The sequence below is a fragment of the Marmota flaviventris genome, chromosome 2, assembly GCF_047511675.1.
Source record: "Marmota flaviventris isolate mMarFla1 chromosome 2, mMarFla1.hap1, whole genome shotgun sequence".
NCBI classification, from domain to species: Eukaryota; Metazoa; Chordata; class Mammalia; order Rodentia; family Sciuridae; genus Marmota; species Marmota flaviventris.
In genome coordinates this window covers 38,320,196-38,337,814 of record NC_092499.1, presented here as the reverse complement: position 1 = coordinate 38,337,814, position 17,619 = coordinate 38,320,196, and the positions used below count along the sequence as shown (strand labels likewise).

Sequence of the window (17,619 nt, the reverse complement as noted above, 5' to 3'; positions counted from 1 at the left end):
CAGATTAGCTTTTTATTTCATTCATTTTCCACTGGATAAAGTAAGACACCTAGAAAGGAAAAAAAATGCAAGGACACTTTTATGGAAACTTCCCCTGATAAGATAGTCATTTTCACGCCACATTTAATTCCTGTGCAAGATTCCAGAACAGGTGTGAAGAGCTGGGGGTTACTTAGGAGGAGCAGTCCCCATGGCTGTGAGTACCTGGTGAGGTCATCTAAACTCTTTGCCCTATCAGTTATATTATCCTATACATGAGCGCTGACTGTGCCTGTCAGGTTGGACTTGGCTGGTGGACATTCTGACTTATTACTCACCTCCTGCCAAAAGAAAGTTACGTGTAAATAGCACTTGGTGTCTTGAATTTTACGGTGCCCTGAGTAAACACAGGCTATGCATTGTGTTGGAAGTAGTAAAGGACCGCCCCTGTCCTTATTTTTTGAGTAGGTGTAACTAATGACTAGTTCCTGAACAGGTAACCAGGATGTAGGTCAGGTCCCTCCGGTGGCTTTGGCAGAGGTACGGTACACACACTGTCTCCCTGTAGATCGGCCGTGCTACCTTACAGGTACTCTGTCTATGGTTCTTTTTCCTGAGAAGTTTTCTAAACTTTTGATAAGCCTCTTGGTTTGGGAATAAGGAACTCAGTCCAGTCAATACCTGAGTTTTCCTCAATGTAGTATTAATCATGTTAATAGGAAATAGTTGCACACATATGGTATGCTTGGCACTGTGCTAAGAACACTTTGTGGGTTCTTTTGATTCTCTCATTTATGTGCTCTAATTAGCCTCTTTTTACAGAATCAGAAGTCAAGGCTCAGAGGGGTTGTTCCTTGGTCCTAGGGTGACACAGACCATCATGTGACTCCCAAATTCAAGTTCCTGACTACTACACTGTGCTCCGTGGAAGCAGTGAGCAAGTGGAGAGTGTTCTCAGAATCTGGAGCTATCCCTGACAAATTGGATATCAAAAGAGGGAAGATCAGACACTTACTAATAGGAAGTATGTCAATATGAGTAACTCTTGCATTTAGAATATACTCAGCAAGGAATAGGGAAATTAATCATGGTAGATTTTGAGAAGAAACAAGCTTTTGAAGAAGAAGAAAGACTTCCGTTGACATTTTAAAGGGGGGAGGGAAAGATAATTTCCTATATCCTGGTAAGGCTTTCATGGAGAGAGATGGTATTATGAAATTCTAGAAGGTTCTAAGCAGCAATTTTAATTGTAACAACTCTCTTAGTAGGTTTGTGAGTATTCCCAGGACTTCTTCCTCCTGCCTTTATCAAATGTAAACATAGGGTCAATCCCATATGAATAGCCCCACTTCTTTTCTAGTCTATTTCACGTCCCAGCTTGGAAGAGGAGGAAGGACAGATAAGGATATTATAGTTCTCCTCACCTTGTGCACTTGGTGCCATGTCACAGTGCCAGGTTGGGGGAGGAGCCCCAGGAAGCACCTCATGTATAAGGCAAGAAGTCTGGTTTAAAATCCTGTAGGGGGCTGGGGATATAACTCAGTGGAAGAGGCCCTGGGTTCAATCCCTAGAACTTCAGTCAATCAGTCAATCAATCAAAATCAAATCCTGTAGGGGTATTTAATCTGCATCTTTCTTGAGGTACTTTTAAATTTCTTTGTATTAAATTTTTGTCTGTCATTTAATTCACTCAGCAAAAATGCCTATTGTGTATGACCAATTTCCACAGTGAGCAAAGCCAGGCCAGATTTTTGTTTTTATAGCTCCTTTTAAAAAGGAACTGTATACAGATATACAGAAATAGTTACACAGAATGTTACATGATCGTTGTTGTAAGTGCTCCTTGTCAGTGCATATTTGAGGAACTTTGGCCTAGTCAGGGAAATATAGGTGGCTTTCCTAGAGGTGATAGTGAGCTGATATCTGAAAGAAAAGTAGGAGTTCAAGAGGAAGGAGATGACTTAACAGAAGTGGCAGAATATGCAAAGGCCCTGTGGTGGAAGGGACCTTGGTATGAATGAAAGAACATGAGCAGGCCCCTGTGGCTGGGAATGGAGGATAATGGGTATGAAGGAGAGTCTTTTCTTGAGAGTCATAAGCGTTCCTGTCATAATTTGAAGTGGTCAAATTGACACGTTTCACTTTGGTTGCAATACAATGAATGAATGCATGGATTGTAGGGGGTCCAAGAAGAGATATGAATGGGTCAGTTTAGAAATTTGTCGAGTAGTTTAGGAAAAAATGATGATAGCCTGATCAGGATGGTAAAATGGAGAGAAAGATGACTGGGTTGGAAATCAGGGGTGAGAGGGAGGGAGGCACCAGAGATGGCTCTCTGGTTTCTAGCTTGTGTGATTGCATGATGTGGTGCTGTTCCATGGACATTGGCGTGTCTCCCCAGGTTGACCAGAGGCTGTTTGATTTTGATAGGGTACTTTTCTCATTTAAGTGTATACCCTCACAGGGAAATCTATGGTAGTACTGTTGTTGAATGTTTTGAGCAGGAGGGGTTTCTATAGAAAGATACCCCGTGGGCTTGGGGGCAAAGCAGTTGTGTGCCAGTTAGTGTGGTTGGAGAAAAACGCCAAGGTGGGTGTCTAGTCCCAAAGGCAATTAGCCATAGAGAGATGTGCCTTCCATTTCAGGGAGCATTTCCAAGTCAGTTTGAACCTCTCAGCACTTGGAATCTTTATTTTTTCACTCATAGTAGACTCAGTCTTTTTGGTCCTTAGTGTCTCCATCTGTAGACCGACCTTCTGGGGTGGCTTGGAGGGTTCCCTTCGGTAACTTTATGAAATGTGAAGGGTTTTACTTGGAGTCTGTCAGTCTGTGCTTCCTTGCCCCTGTAGTCCTCCCCACCACTAGTGGGCGCTGTTGCTCAGAGGGCCCAGGCCACAGGATGACAGTTGGCTCTTGGCAGATGAGGTAGCTCTCCTGCATAGGTAAATGCATACATAAGTAAATGTCTGTATTCCCTTTTTTGCCCCAAATGCAGTAAAGATCATTATTTATTTTACATTTATAAATATTTGTTGTTTCTTACTTTTAATCCTTCTGTAAATGAGCCAGTTGGGTGAGTTTTAGCTGATGTCACTCTGAAGGCTGAGAGAGAGGTGAGTGAAAGAGAAGTGAGATCCAGTTTTTTTTTTTTTTTTTTTTTTTTAATCAAGATTATTTTAGATTTCAGGTCCTGGAGTGTTCAGATTTTAGGTCCCCAGGGTTAGAGTGTGCTGAGGACAAAGGGTTCCCTAGCCTTGGTCTGCTCCCACAGCGCTGCCAGAATGCTTTCATGTGGTAGGGACCTTGTTCAAAATGATTTGCCTGTGGTTGGTCTGTTTTCCTCTAATTCGCCTTTATTGCCTTCACAGTTTCTACATATCAGTCCTGTTTATTTTTCTCCATCTCCATCATTTCTCTGTCACTTCAGATATCCTGGAATGATAGTGCATTTCTGTCTTTAGCACTGTATTTATTCTAAGCTGGGTGTGGTGGTGTAACTGTAATTCCAGCTACTCAGGAGGCAGAGACAAGAGGGTGGCAAGTTCAAGGCCAGCCTGGGCAACTTAGCGAAGGCCTGTCTCAAAAGAACAAAACAAAATGACAACAACAAGTGTGCATTGTATTTATTGTTTCTTTTCCATTCTTCACATTCTCTTGAACTCAGTGATACATACCATTGTCCATTTCATTACTTAGTTGGAAGCTGGTTCTTTGTTAGGGTCCAGAGTGACCTTGAGATATTTCACTCTATTGTGCTGCTCTGTTGGCCTAAGCATGTTAATGATAAATAGGTTACTCTCTAAAAGTGACTAGAGATGATGGGAAATAATAGCACATGCCAAATATCCTTGTATGTCCTGTATATTAAGATGTATAGAGCTAAGTAAAAAAATGGCTTGGGAGATACACATGTTTCAAAATATTTTGTATCACTTAGTCATTTTTATTTAATGAACTGACATTTGCATAAAGATAGAAGCTTGTCCTAAGATGACTAAAGCAGATTTATTGCCCTCTATCTTTTTTTTTCCCCTTTGGTTTTAAAAAAGCTTTTTTTTTTTTTAACTGAAAAAAGTAATTTGTCTCTTTTTGGAAAGGATTTATTTGGTGTGTGAAGCCTGATGTTTTTGAGCAGGAAAGGCTTTATATATCCCTTTTATATTTATATATTTTAACCCTTTTGTTTCTCTTTCTCCAGCCTCCCTTCTTTCTGCCCATCTCTATTTCAGAGAGGAGGAAACCAAGGCTAGACAGTTCTACCAGGACTCATTAGTAAACTAAAGACTCAACTGCTGTCTTTTCATTCTTCAGCTCATTGTGATTTTCTAGAATTTTTAAAATGTTTATAAGACTCTTCATTATAAAATCCAATCAATTTCAGGTCACTCTCTCTGAGATGTTGTTTCCTTGCTTTATGATAACCAGAGCTTTAATTAGTTCAGTACAAGAGGAAAACTAAACAATTGTTTTATCTTGTTCTGAATGTAATATAAAAATTTATAGCTCTATAAATAATATTTATTGATCCTGGCAGTGTTATTTGTATGTATGACTAAATAATATTGATGTGTACCAATATTTTATGTCTGGTTTGGCTAAACTTCCAACAGGAGGAGATTGAATTTGTGTTGAAATGTACTGTTCTTTCTCTGTCAGCTTGGTGTTTATGAGGGGTGAGTCCTTGAACTTGCAATTTTTCATTCTGAATTTGTGTAGGAAATCAGGATGTGTCTAATTAATTGTCATCTAGGGTGTCAGGAAATTCTCATAACAGTTAATTTCAATCCTCCTTAATTAAAAGTAAAGAGCATGTTAGGCAGCAACAGGATTTTTCTTTCTTCTAAGGAGGAGGTGGGAGTTTGTGAGTCAGCTGCACTTAGACCATAGCCTAGCTGGAGCGAGGAGGCCCCAGCAGCTGTGTGGGTCTTGATTCCGCTGGTGTTTAGGTGGCTATGGAGCTGTATGTAATGTGATCTGTGATCTAGCTCTCTCCTGTGAAAAGCAGTATGCTTAAAATCAGTTCTCCTGCTCCCTTGCCAAGCTTAGCAAGTGTGTTGTTTTCTATACCACGCTTTAGGATGAAGAACCCTTGGGAATGGTGTCTTGTCCTCAAATGTAGGTCTTAGAGCCACAATTGGTTTGGTAGATATCAGCTTCCTAAAAAGAATAAGAGTGGTAAGAATAAGAGTCCCAGGAGCAGAGTTAAGCTGTGCCGGAAAGGCAGTAACCAGACTTTCCTTGTGAGTTCAGGAGCACCTTGGTAGCCCATCTGGCTTTTCCCCATCCAGTAGAGCAGGATGCTTTCCTGGGTACTGTGATCAGATAGGCAGGGAGGACTGGATATTGGGGATTGGGGCTTTTCACCTTTCCTATTCCAGTTACGGACAGGCTCCTTTCTTCTTTCTCAGCTCCATCTACCCATGGCTATTTCACAGGATTCTGGAAGCCTTAAAGTAACCTCCTCATCTACCTTACTACTGTTTTATCATTCTTCAGACCCAGCCAAGGGTCACCACTCTTTGGTCATTGTGATCATTGAACTTCCGCCCAGGACAGAATTGAACAGTGCTAATCCTGTGGCGTACATACTTTATTTTCAAGTATGATTATTGGCTTACATGTCCAAACTGAAAATCTGGGGAATGAGACTGTGACTTGCACATCCTGGATCCTCTGCACTGTGCCTGGTATGTGCTTTAGTATCCGAAAAGGGATGGATGGGTGAGACCCACTCAAGGATTGGTGGTGGGGGTGGAGAACACATGTAGCTAGGTTATAGGGGGAGACTTTAAGTGTGGACAAGAGAGTTGCTTCTGCTACGTGCTTACTGAAGAAGATGTATAACAGGATGAAAGTGTGTATTATGGAGAATGAGCATGAGCCAAGCTGTTTCCTTTTTCTTTTTTCCCCAGAGTAGAAACCAAGTAAATGGCAAGAGATGTTTTAGTCATTTGACTTTCCTGTTAAAAGTTCTGGTTCTTAATGGAAAGATCCATTCCTTATATGTAAATTAGGATGATAACCTTATGAGGTAAGTTCTGTTATTAATGTGAGGATACGTTAAGACTTTCAAAGCACTTAGCTCCCTTATTTGTATGCAGTGAGGGTTCAGTAGAGTGAATGGTAGCTATTGATGTTATTGGCTTGTAGTGTGTGATAGAACCATGTAATGCCTATCATACATGTTCAGAGACAGAATTCTCCCATGTGATTCATGAAAAGCCATGAATGTGGTGTCCAGGTGTTGAGATTCATTGGAAGTAGAATTTTGTATTCTCTTTCCTCTTCCTAGTTAGGTAGTGCTATGCTTGTTTTCAGAAAGGAGAACACCTACCAGTTTCTTAGGAAAAATTTTCAATCTGCTAGAACATAATTTTAAAATAAAATTTTCATATGAGGCATAACACAGGAATCTTTCTGGCTGTTTAAAATAATATATTTGTATATCTTTGCATTGCTGGTTCTATTTTAATTAATTAATGATTTATTTTAATTAGGTATATATGACAGCAGAATGCATTTTGATTCATTGTACACAACTGCAGCACAACTTTTCATTTCTCTAGTTGTGCACAATGTAGCATCACACCATATGTGCAATCATACACAGGGTAATGATGTTCATCTCATTCCACCATCTTTCCTGTCTCCATACCCCCTCCCCTCCTGCTAGTTCTATTTTGATATGGAAGCAAGTCAGGTTGGTCTGTGATAGCTCATTTTAGTTTATGAGTGCCCTTATTTGTATGTGCCATTTAGGTAACGGTGACGGGAGTTAGTTCTAATAATATTTTTGTACACATGCATGCATGTAGTCATTCATTCTTCATTTATTCATTCTTTTCTGCTCTGTGTCTCACTTCTTTTCTCACCTGGTTCTTCAGTACTAAGTCCTAGAAATTTTATAAGCTATTTTGTTTTAATGTTCCAAGAGGTTACTGTAATTGCCAATGTTGGTGACCATTTCTCTGTGCTTCTGAACCCCATCTTCTTGGAGTACTTTATAACCTATTGCTTTTGGAGTGTGTGATTACTTTTTATTTGCTGCCTAAACATGAGTCAGTCCTGCTGTAGTGACTTCCTCAGCCAAAAAGAAAAGGGGTGTGAAAGAGCTGTGTACTTATCTCATTTAGAGGTATTATTTTTAAGTTTGCCTGTAGCATTATCACTGTGTTTGAGAATGGGGTGCTGACCTAGACGTTACTAAGAGCAAAAGGTATATGTACCATATTACCTTTCTAAAATGGTAAAAATTCTGGCTTTAAGGGACTTGGATAAGTGATGCAGACCAATGGTATATTTGGTAGGGCCTCTAAGCCTTTTTTCATTTGAAAGCTTTTCCTTCGGATTTTCTGCTTGGCACCATTACCTAGTGGTGTGCAAATAAAGCCCTCCCTTGCCTGTCACTCCAGGAACATTTATTGAATTGCTGTAGATTGGGCTTTACACTAGTGATGAGACTAAGACATGGCTCTGCTTTCCCTGCAGAAGTTCAGAGCCTTTTGATAATATTGAAGTGCTTTAATAGCAGACTGAGGCATCCTGAGTGTGGTAGGATAACCACAGCCATAAACTCTGTAAAAAAGAAAAAAAAATGCAGGGGCAAAGAAGTGTGGAAGAGAATGGGATCAGAGTGCAGCTGTATATTTGCAATGGTCTTTGAAAAGTGAAGCTGGAGAGGAGGCTGCAGAGGAGCCAGTTTCTCAGGTAATTATCTACCAACCTAACTGTTGAGGATTAATCCTAGCAGTAAGGAGTCTTAGCCTGGGAATGGAGCGATTAGATTTGCATTTTGGAAAGAGTCCTGTGGCTTCATCTTAAGGAACCCCAAAAGGAAGTCATTTCGATATTCTAAGCAACAGGGCTTTTGGCTAGTAGTCCTAATGATTCATTACTTTGTGTAGGGCTTTGGGGTTTACAAATGATTTTCTTTGGCCTTAATTTCTTTTGTGGGAGGTAGCCCTGGGTAGACAACAAGTAAGGAAACAAGTTCAGAGATGTGACTTGATCAAGGTCATATTGAGAAACTGGCTGTAGTAGGTCTCTTAATTCTACATCCAATGCTGCTTGGACATGATGTCAAAACATTTTAATAAGTTGCTCAGTTACTAAGAATACTTATAAGTAAACTACCACCTGCACATCTTTCACCTGTATACCCATTGAATAGACAGACTGCCAGCATCATGAAGACTTACAATATTACATTTGATGTGCCTTTGACAAAGGCAGACCCAACAGGAGATACCACTGAGAATTTGCTGGATTGTTTCTCCTCCAGTGCCAGCTATGAAGGACTAGGAAAAAGGAACATTTGAAAAAACAAAGGGAATATTATTTTCATTATTAAATATCTCACATGTACTTATTATCAATTAGTTTTAAATAAAAAGAGCCTTGTTGTGAATTAGGCCTATCAGTCTGGTTCAGATTCCATACAGTAAATTTCTTGGCTTTTGCAACAGATTTTCTTTTTAATGAATGTTGGATGTTGAACTCAAAAGGCCTTCTGCATAGACTGATTAGAACTATTAGCTTTATGCATTTGCTTTGCATTAATTTATGTAGTAATTAGGTATAACATAGCACCTTTCCAAATGGGTATTTTTGAAACAAAGAAACAAAAAAAAAATCATTAAATGGACATTGTTTATTGCAGAAGAAACTTGTCACTTGACAAGAGGCCTGGTAATGGCACTTCATAAGTACAAATCATCTTGTGACTCACATTCAGAATTAATAGTCAACTCTGTAAGTTTTTGTGTCAACCCTCCCCCTACTGAATTAGCAGTGAACTTAATGATACTTTTCTTACACACCTGGTGGAGTATTTGTGCTAGTGATATTTCTAGTCCGTCTAGGAGTTAGAGAAAAGTCAAGTGCTAAATTATCGTAGCCTTAAAATCCATGACAGTTTAAAAGCATTTATCGAATTGACTCAGTTATGATTTTTCTTTCCCACCTTTGTATCAGAAAAGCTTCTGGGGCCCAGAAGGCACTCTAGAAACCATGCAGTCCTTGGAGCTGGACTGGGGTGAGATGGATTAGAATGCAGATTCCATAGATTCAAATCTATTCTTCAAATTTATTCACTTTAACTTTGGGTAAAAGGGTGAGCCTCTGGTTCCTTTTCTGTGAAGGGAGGCTTTGGATAATGTTTTTCACAGATTCTGAGACATTGATATTTTTGTTTGTTTTACATTTTAACATATCTGAAAATAAGACTTTTTTTTTTGTTTGTTTTTTAATTTCAAAACAGAGTCTCCTTAATTGCCAAGGCTGGACTTGAACTTGTGATCCTCCTTCTTAGCTTCCTCATTAACCAGGAAGGATTACAGGTGTGTGCCAACAGTATGTGTTTCACAGTGCATTGTTTGTTTTGTTTTAATTTGTGATGGTTTTCTCCCCTAATGTAGTGGTGCATAAAATAATGGTGCATCTTACAGCAAGTGATTTCTTAGGTTTGCTGAAATATGGTAAGGTTTGCCAATCTCCCAGGTTGTTGTCAGTATTAAATGATATAATATGTTTGCTAGTAAACTGTTGCTCTTTGGACAAACAAGCAAAAGTACCTTTGCACATCTCTTGACAATCTTTCTCTCATTTGAATTTGTCATGGTGAAACTTTATGTATCTTAAAAATAAATTGGAAAGAAATGGAAAATGGAAATCACAAAGTTACATGAATTAAGATTCCAAATACCTTTCTTGAATATTTAAAGTAGCAAAAGAATTTCGATGGAGTTTTACAAATGACTTTCTGAAAGATTTTTTTTTATTTTCTTTTTAAACAATACCTGAGTAGTATAGGTCCTATTCCAAAGGGTAGAAAAAAAAATCCTGTCTATGGATCATGATACAGTCATAGTAAAATGCCTCCTCATTTCATATTACACTCGGTAGGATGTAATTTCACCAAGTTGAAACCATAGTTAATAATTATAGAAGCGAATATCTTGATGGTCCCCACTTGTTTATAAGGGAAATAGTTATTTGCCTCCTTGGTATTCTGTCAAAAGTTTCCAGTTTCCTTGCTGAAGTCTTAAAATACTTTTTGGCGACAGGTAGTGCCAGTGTTCAGGTTAGGATTTTGTTTTGTGACTCCTGATTTAAACTGCTTTTCCAGAGAGAATTTAACATAGAGAGAATTTAATCCCCTCTTTCCCTCTCCCCTTGCAATAAGAACACTGAGGAAGGCCAGCTTAGGGTAGGAGGTGGGAGGATGGGAAGATCTGAATTTTATTTTGGACAATTTGAATTTGAGATGAGTTTGAAGCATCCAAGTGAAGATGTTGAGGAGGCAGTTGAATTTGTGAATCAGAGATAAAAATGTGGCATATTTGGTGTAGAGATGATAGATGAAAGTCCGATCTTGGGTGGGATCACCTAGGAAACAAGGAGGCTTGGAACTAGAGGTTGACAAGCCACCTTCAGCCAGAAAACCTGTTTTATTTGGCCTGTGTAATGTTTTAAAAATATTTGAATGAATTGCTGTAGCTTATGTTTATGGCTTTTTGGCTGCCCAGAATATATTTTCTCTTTTGGTAGCAGCACCCTAGTTTTCTTTTGAGAAATTCTTTCTCCTCCAGTCTCAGACCTTATGCCTCAGGCAAAGTTCCACCTCTGGTTGCAAATAAAGTAGGTGGCCCAGGGTTGCCTGATCACCCCCACCCCAAGTCACTGGGTTCAACAGTGGGCTTATAATCAATGTTGGCCCAATGAGAATTTTGAGAGGATGGGGAGCTCCAGGAAGAGAAAATTTGTTGGTTTCTGCTTAAAGCTATCAGGATGTGGACTGGAGGAACAGCAACTGTCACAACATGGGAGATAGAACTTATCTGAGAATGGGGACAAGGAAGTAGAACCCAGATAGAGAACTGGTCCTGATCACCTTGATTAAACTCTGTGCTGAGCTGCAACTCTAGGCCCTTCAGTTAAAGAAGCCAGTAAATTCCCCTTTTGGTGTAACCCAGTTTGAACCAGAAGTTCTTTTACTTGCACTAGAAAGAATTTTAATGAATGCAATTGCCAACATTTACCAATTGTAAGTTTTCACATAAAAATGAGGATTTTTTGGCTAGAGCTAACTAATTAATTGTTGTTCTAGTAGGAGTGTTGGTGCCTTTCTATTGTAGCTCATACTACCCTCTTTTGTCACCTTACCTGATGCCCGGGTTCTGTTGTCAATAATCCTGCTGATTCTGTTATTTTAAATTGTGGATTTGAGAGGAAAATGAGAGTCAACTTTGTGTCATTTAATTGTATTATTTGCTTGCCCCTACAGATAATTGGGCTTTTGATCCCCTGTCTAGAGTGAAAAGGTAAGGGAACCTAAGCTCAGGTATAGAGGAGACTGACTCCCAAAGAATAGGGAGGAGGACAAGTTTATAAACACAAGGGAGCTGTGGCCACAGGAAGGAAAATGTTGGTGGAGGCTAAGGTAAGGGTTGTTTCAGGGAGGAATTGAAAATATTGCTTGTACATTTAAGGTAGAAAATATTTGAAAGATGGGAAAAAAATCTTTTTAATTTGGCAACAAAGAGGTCATTATTGACCAGAACTGGAGCTGTTTCAGAGAGTGATGGGGCCATGCCAGGTTAGGATCAGTCAAAAATGAATAGGAGGGGGAAAAATGGAGACACCCAAGGAGAACAAAATCGCTTTATTTTTTTCCTCTGAAGAGAAGAAGAAATACAGGGAGGTAGCTAGACACATGTGAGGTAGAGCCGGAGTGCTTTGAAGCAGGACTTGAATATTAGAAGTGCCCATGGGAAGGATCTGGTTGAAAAGAAGAAGTTAATTAAATAAGGGACAAAAGGGACATTTGTTCTTGTGAACCAGAGAAGGTATAATGCAGTGGAATCTCAAGGCCGAGTGGAGCTGTTCAGATGCGAGGAGGGAACACGATGCAACAGGAGGGAAGAGGATGAAGGCTGGCACAGATGCCAGGCAGTTGACAACAGGAAGTTGCTCTGCATGATGGCTTCCACTTCTCTTTTAGGTGGCAAAGTCATCTGAGAGTGTGGGTGGCAGCATAGATGTCAGCTGGGCTGTAGAGGCTTGAACGTGAAATAACAGTGGAGGAGGGTGAGGGAATGTGTTGGTGAGAGAAATGTGGTGGGATCGCCTGCATTACTGAGCACTCGTTTGCAGTTGGTACTCAGGAGTGTTGAATGACACTCGCTGCCTGTGTGTGACTTCCTCCAGTGTCCAGGTGCTCCACTGTGGATACAGACAGCCTCAGAAGGCAAAACCTAAGGCTGGGGTTTGGGTGGAAGTGGAAGGACAAAAGGAGGGTGAGAACATAAGTCTAGAGCACAGTGTCATGGAAAGTGTATTATCACAATAATGGCCTTTGGAAATTCGGAAGGTAAGGAAGTGGGGACATGAGATGGAACTTCTGATGAAGCCCAAATGGTTGATCACAATGAAAGAGATTTCAAGAAGGAAACTGAAGCTGAGCATATGGTAGTAGAGGGTTGGAATGTTTGGCTGGGTGGTGGGTGGCTCCGGTGAAATAGAGGGGAGGGTCCTTGCATATGAGGTAGTAGAGACTAGAGAGCACAGTGTTAATGGGTCTAGTTATTGAGATCATCTGTGCTGATTGCAGGATTAGGGAGAGAGGAAGATTTTGGCCAGGATTCAGTGAGGTGATCAGGTTGGCTGTTGTCTGAGAACAGATTTTCCATTTCCTCTAAACCTCCTTTGGTTTGAATGGAAATTCACTTGGAAGAGTACATGTAAATGGCTTCAGGCCCACCTCTCTGTTTCTGAAATATATAATGGGTGTAATAATTTTTTTTAATCTGGAAAAATATGTGTTTAATCACTTTATGTTATTGCAGAAAATGTAATTCATTTAAGCTTCTTGAGTTCATAGAATCTTCAGTTGCTAGAATAAGTTGGGCCTCATTTTTGCCTTACATGGGCATGTTGCTTGTGAAGGTGGCTGACAGTGTAATCAAAACCCTCAAGAACAGGCCAAGTTTAACTGACTCCCTAGTGGCTCTCACTGTGATGAGCTTTGGAAGGAGTGTAAGTAGGAAGCTATGTTAGAGACATCTGTCGTCATGTGCAGTGTGTATTGGGCTTGGCAGTAACTGCAGCCAAACAATCCCCTACCAGTCTGTAGTTTATATGCAATAATCTGGGCTCAAAAAATACTTCTCTGAATGGCAAGGCATTCGAGCCAGCATTCCTTAATACTTGTGAGGAAGATTCACCAAGGGGAAAAAAAAGCACTTAGTTTTTATAATGATACTAAATCTGATCATCTCAAAACATCTGAAGGTTGCGATAAAAATCCTCACTGAGAATCTGGAGGCAGAACTCTATAATCAAAAAGAAGAAGAAAAAAAGGAATTCAAGTATGTAGTCTTTTAGATACAGCTCTACTTGTTACTGATTTTGAGAAAGATTAGTGAATGACAGAGCACAGAGCAGGAGTGCATGTTCTTCCAGGCTGAGGATGACAGGAAAGATTGTACGTCCCTCAGGACCCAGGATACAATGCAATGAAGTGTTTTATGGCCTAGAGATGCTTTGCTGCCAACCAGGTAGTTCCCTCTGCTTTCTCTAGGGCTTCCTCCTTATTCTGTCGCAGGAACCTGTTCATCATCCTGATTTTGCCTTTGCTTTTTCCAATACTAACACCTTTCTTCCTCTTTCTCCTTATCTCATCTATCTCATCCATTTTTCCATGCTTCATGGAGCCAAAACCAAATCTAATGTGGTGCTAAATTTTCCCTTTCTCCAATTACTTTGCATTTATTGTTCATCTTTGTAACTTACTAAGTTAGGTCATTGATAGTTTCATAGATTGCTAGGTTGTGAGAAAACTTAGATTTTTTTTCTTCTTCTTCTCAAAACTAGTCTCAAGTTAAGAATCACTTCTCTACTAAACTCAAGGCAGTAGTTCCTTTAGACCCCGGGGAGTTCAGGAGTCCTGAGACTTGGGTTTTTCTGTCTGGGGCTTTAGGTTATTAAGGATTGCTTCTGTTTTCTTTAACAAGGGGAAGAAAACATTGTTTGTGAGCATTGGATCTTCTTGGCTTCTAATTTTTTTATACTATTTACCCAAGTAATAGTTTTTTTTTTCTTGCTCTCCAAATAGGGAAACCAACTGCTTGTTATTAGCATTTTTCCTTAGAAAAATGGTCACAAGTTCATTTGGTCACAAGTCTTCCTGTGGCTGTTTATTCTCCTGTGCTTTTCTGTACATTTTTACTAAGCATTTTAAAGCCTGTAATGTGGGAGGTGAGGTACAAAATCACCAAGCATTCCTTCTTTGGCTCAAGCAGCAGAGGGGATCAAGTGGCATTGCAACCAAGGAGCCCTGGCCTCCTTCAGATTCCCTCAGTCCAGTTGGGATTGCAAACTGTCAGAAATAATGCCTAGCACATGGTAGGATATTAATTTATGGTAGATATTCTTTTGTAATTGTTGTTTTTGGTACTTGGGATTGAACCCAAGGGCACTTAACCACTGATCCACATCCCCAGCCCTTTTTTGTATTTTATTTGAGACAGGATCTTGCTGAGTTGTGTAGGGCCTCACTAAATTGTTGAGGCTGGCTTTGAACTTGTGATCCTCAGCCTCCTGAGCTGCTGGGATTACAGGCATGCACCACCATGCCTGGATACAGTAGATATTCTTATTGAGGGTTTTTTTTTTTTTTTAGCTGATCAATAAGATCTTACATTGAGGAATTTTATAAATTAAGAATTCATTATCTTTAGGGTTGGAAACATCTCTAAAATGTTACATGGAAGGAAGCTGTGGCCTAAGAGGTTTGTGACTGTACTTGGGCCATGCCATTTATATTGGCAGATTGGGACCAGGACTCAGCTCTCTGGGTTCTGGATCCAAGATTTTCCTACTACACAGTGTGCAAGTCTCTGAAAAGTCACTCCCAAGAAAGGAGTGTGGGAAACTAGGAGGAAAGCATATCGGGAGGCTGGACTAACCTTGACTAGTAATTCCAAAGAATAGCATTAAGCATAGAAGTTTGGCCTCCTGTTATTTTTTCACATCACTTCGATTGTTGCTTCTACATCCTGTATACTTTAGTACATTCTGGTTCATTACCTTGGAAAACCAGGGGAGTTTTGGGTCTTCAGGATAATTATAGCCTTTCATAATGTCAAAGTTCATTGATTTAACAGCATCTAACAAAGAGTGAGAGAAGTTGCTAGGCCTGGAGAGGCCTCTGGGCTCTGGGAGGAACTGTGGGGTTCTAGTGCATTGCTGCCTAGGCCTTGGGTAGGTGCTCAGTATTTTACTGCATAAGGAGTAAGTGACACACAAGTCAGAAATTATGGGAAGTGCCTAAGGTCAGCGAGATATTAAAAATTTCTGGCAGTCCTGTTTGTTTACATTGTAGAAAGAATGGGAAAATAAAGAAGTGATATAGCAAAGTGACGATAGAACAGATAGGAGGACATGAAGATCAAGTTAAGAGTGTTTTCTGGGTGTGCTGAGTTGAAGGTAGTGTATGAGTTGGAGGTAGTGTACAGTTGTGCCGTGTGATATAGAGAAGTTCTGTGTTTCTTTGCTCTGGGGAGAAGATCTGTGGATGATCCACAACAAAGAGCCTTTGGACAGAGAGATAATTTGGGATGGATACGTGAGCACAGAGAACAAGTCTGAATTTGAGCTAGAGATGGCAAGCTGGGATTCGAACCTTGACAGGTTCAAGTCAGGCTGGAGAGCTCAACCATGGTGCTGTCTGTCTGCTCTGCCGAGATGCCTACCGTGATCCACAGCCCGGGAGAAGCAACCAGTCCAGTGAATCCTTGCTGTTCCAGGTACTGTCTTCTACCCATGTGTGCTAGATCTGAGAGTTAACAGCAAACTTTTGTGGAAGTACTCTGTTCTCTGATGTCCTTCGGGAATTTCTTAGAGCAAAATAAGCCTTGGGATGCATTTGGCCCTAAGCCACCCTTAATCAAATGATTATGATTTGCTGGTTTCCATGGGTTTTCTAATCTTTGAATACATTGCATCCTTACTTTCAACTGACAATGTGTTGTCTTGGTAACTGAGTATCAACAGATATTCCCTGCCCTTTGGATCAACCCAAAGTCTCTGGTTCTTCTACATGTTCTTGTGTCTTACTTCCTTATGTTCCTCTGGCCTCTGAGATTCAGCCTCCTGGATCCCTCACATGGATTCTGAATGCAGTTCTTCTCCCACGATGATCTTCTTAGGGAATCTAGTCTCCTCTTATAGGCTTTAGTGAAGACATGAAGGGTGTGTTCTTTACTGTCTATGCTGATTCTATTTATGCTTCATATTCTTTCTCCCTTGAATATCCATCAAAGTTGTACCCAAATTGGGGCAACTACAAGCAAGGGTTCCTTGCTTTTGTATCTTAACAATCACCCAAATAAATACTGCCTATTTTCCTAGAATTCTGGTGAATAAAAATTGTCTCATGTACTTTTGTTTGGTGCAAATATATAAAGCCAGAGATACTACTTTGTACATACTATCTAATTACCAAAGTCATTGATTATACTATTGAATCATTTGTATTAACTCCTAATAAAAATTTTACTGCAGATTCAGCACCATACTTTATATATCTCAACAACATTCCTCTTACATTTCTTTCATCTCTTCTGTCTGCCAACTTCTTTTCTTCAATGTAAGCCTTATAACTTTGCTTTTAGTTCTCATGCCAGTTCCTATATTATCTGAGTCTGAAGTATTGAGCAAATCTCATTCCTTCTCTCCTAGCTCCTTGCAGCATGAAGTATATTGATTAAGAAAGAAAAAAAAAAAAAGCTTTATGCCTTTCTTGGCTTGTTTTATGTCTTCAGCAGTTTTTTTCTTGACCTGTTAATAAGTTCACAAACCAGGAGTCTATCTGATAGTACAAACATGCATGACATTTTCTTTTGAGTTATATTTGGTATATGGGTATTTTTAAAACTTAGGCTTCTTTAGGATATCATAAACATCTCCTGATAATCCTTTTTGGCATGGAGTTTTTGAGTTTCTTTTCTTTAGAAAGGGTCATGGAGAATTTGGCATTATTGGAAAATATATTCCCAGTATAAAGGACCTGAGTGAGAGAGGGTCAGGAGGTCACTTAGTCTCCAATCCTCAGAATTTTCTAGAACCTTAGAGTTGGTATGATTCTCCGTATGTTCAAAAAGTTGCGAATCTGCTGCCATTCATGATCAAAAGTAAAGGGGAATCTAACTCTCTCTTTATTAGTTAGTTTCTATGAACAGAAGAGTCAAGGTTTAATAGAATACAGTACTCACTTTTATGATTAGAACTTCATAAAATTGTTGTTCCTTGGATTAAAAAAAAGACACAAAAGTAGAGTAAAAAATGTAATATGTCATAAAAGTAGGTAGGATTTATTGAGCATGCATATGTTAGGCACTGTCTGTTTTCCATTTTTCCTTTCAATTATTATAACAACCCTATTGTACTCCCACTCTTATTTTTATTTTATGGATGAAGAACCCATGATAACCAGAGAAGTTCAACAGTTTCCCCAAGGTCACACAGCTAATAAATGACAGATCAGCAATCTTAGCATTGATGAGCTAATCTAGAGCTCACACTTTAACTTCAAGGTCACATTGCCATTTATTGAGTCATTTTGACTTTTTCCCCCTGCAA

The 17,619-nt window shown here is 39.7% G+C and overlaps 1 protein-coding gene across 3 annotated transcripts in view; it reads left to right on the top strand.

The window, feature by feature from the left end:
• The window catches only part of Stxbp6 (syntaxin binding protein 6), a 246,577-nt gene that overhangs the window by 14,929 nt on the left and 214,029 nt on the right, over window positions 1-17,619 (top strand). Inside the window, exons 1-2 of one of the 3 annotated variants that reach the window (XM_071607796.1) lie at window positions 7,669-7,686; window positions 9,239-9,317. The exons of 1 other annotated variant lie outside the window; for it this stretch is intronic. The gene's annotated coding sequence lies outside the window, so the exon portion shown is untranslated. Of the gene's footprint in view, window positions 1-7,668; window positions 7,687-9,238; window positions 9,318-17,619 lie in introns of those variants that run through there. One more of the 3 variants, XM_071607795.1, reaches the window with a different exon arrangement.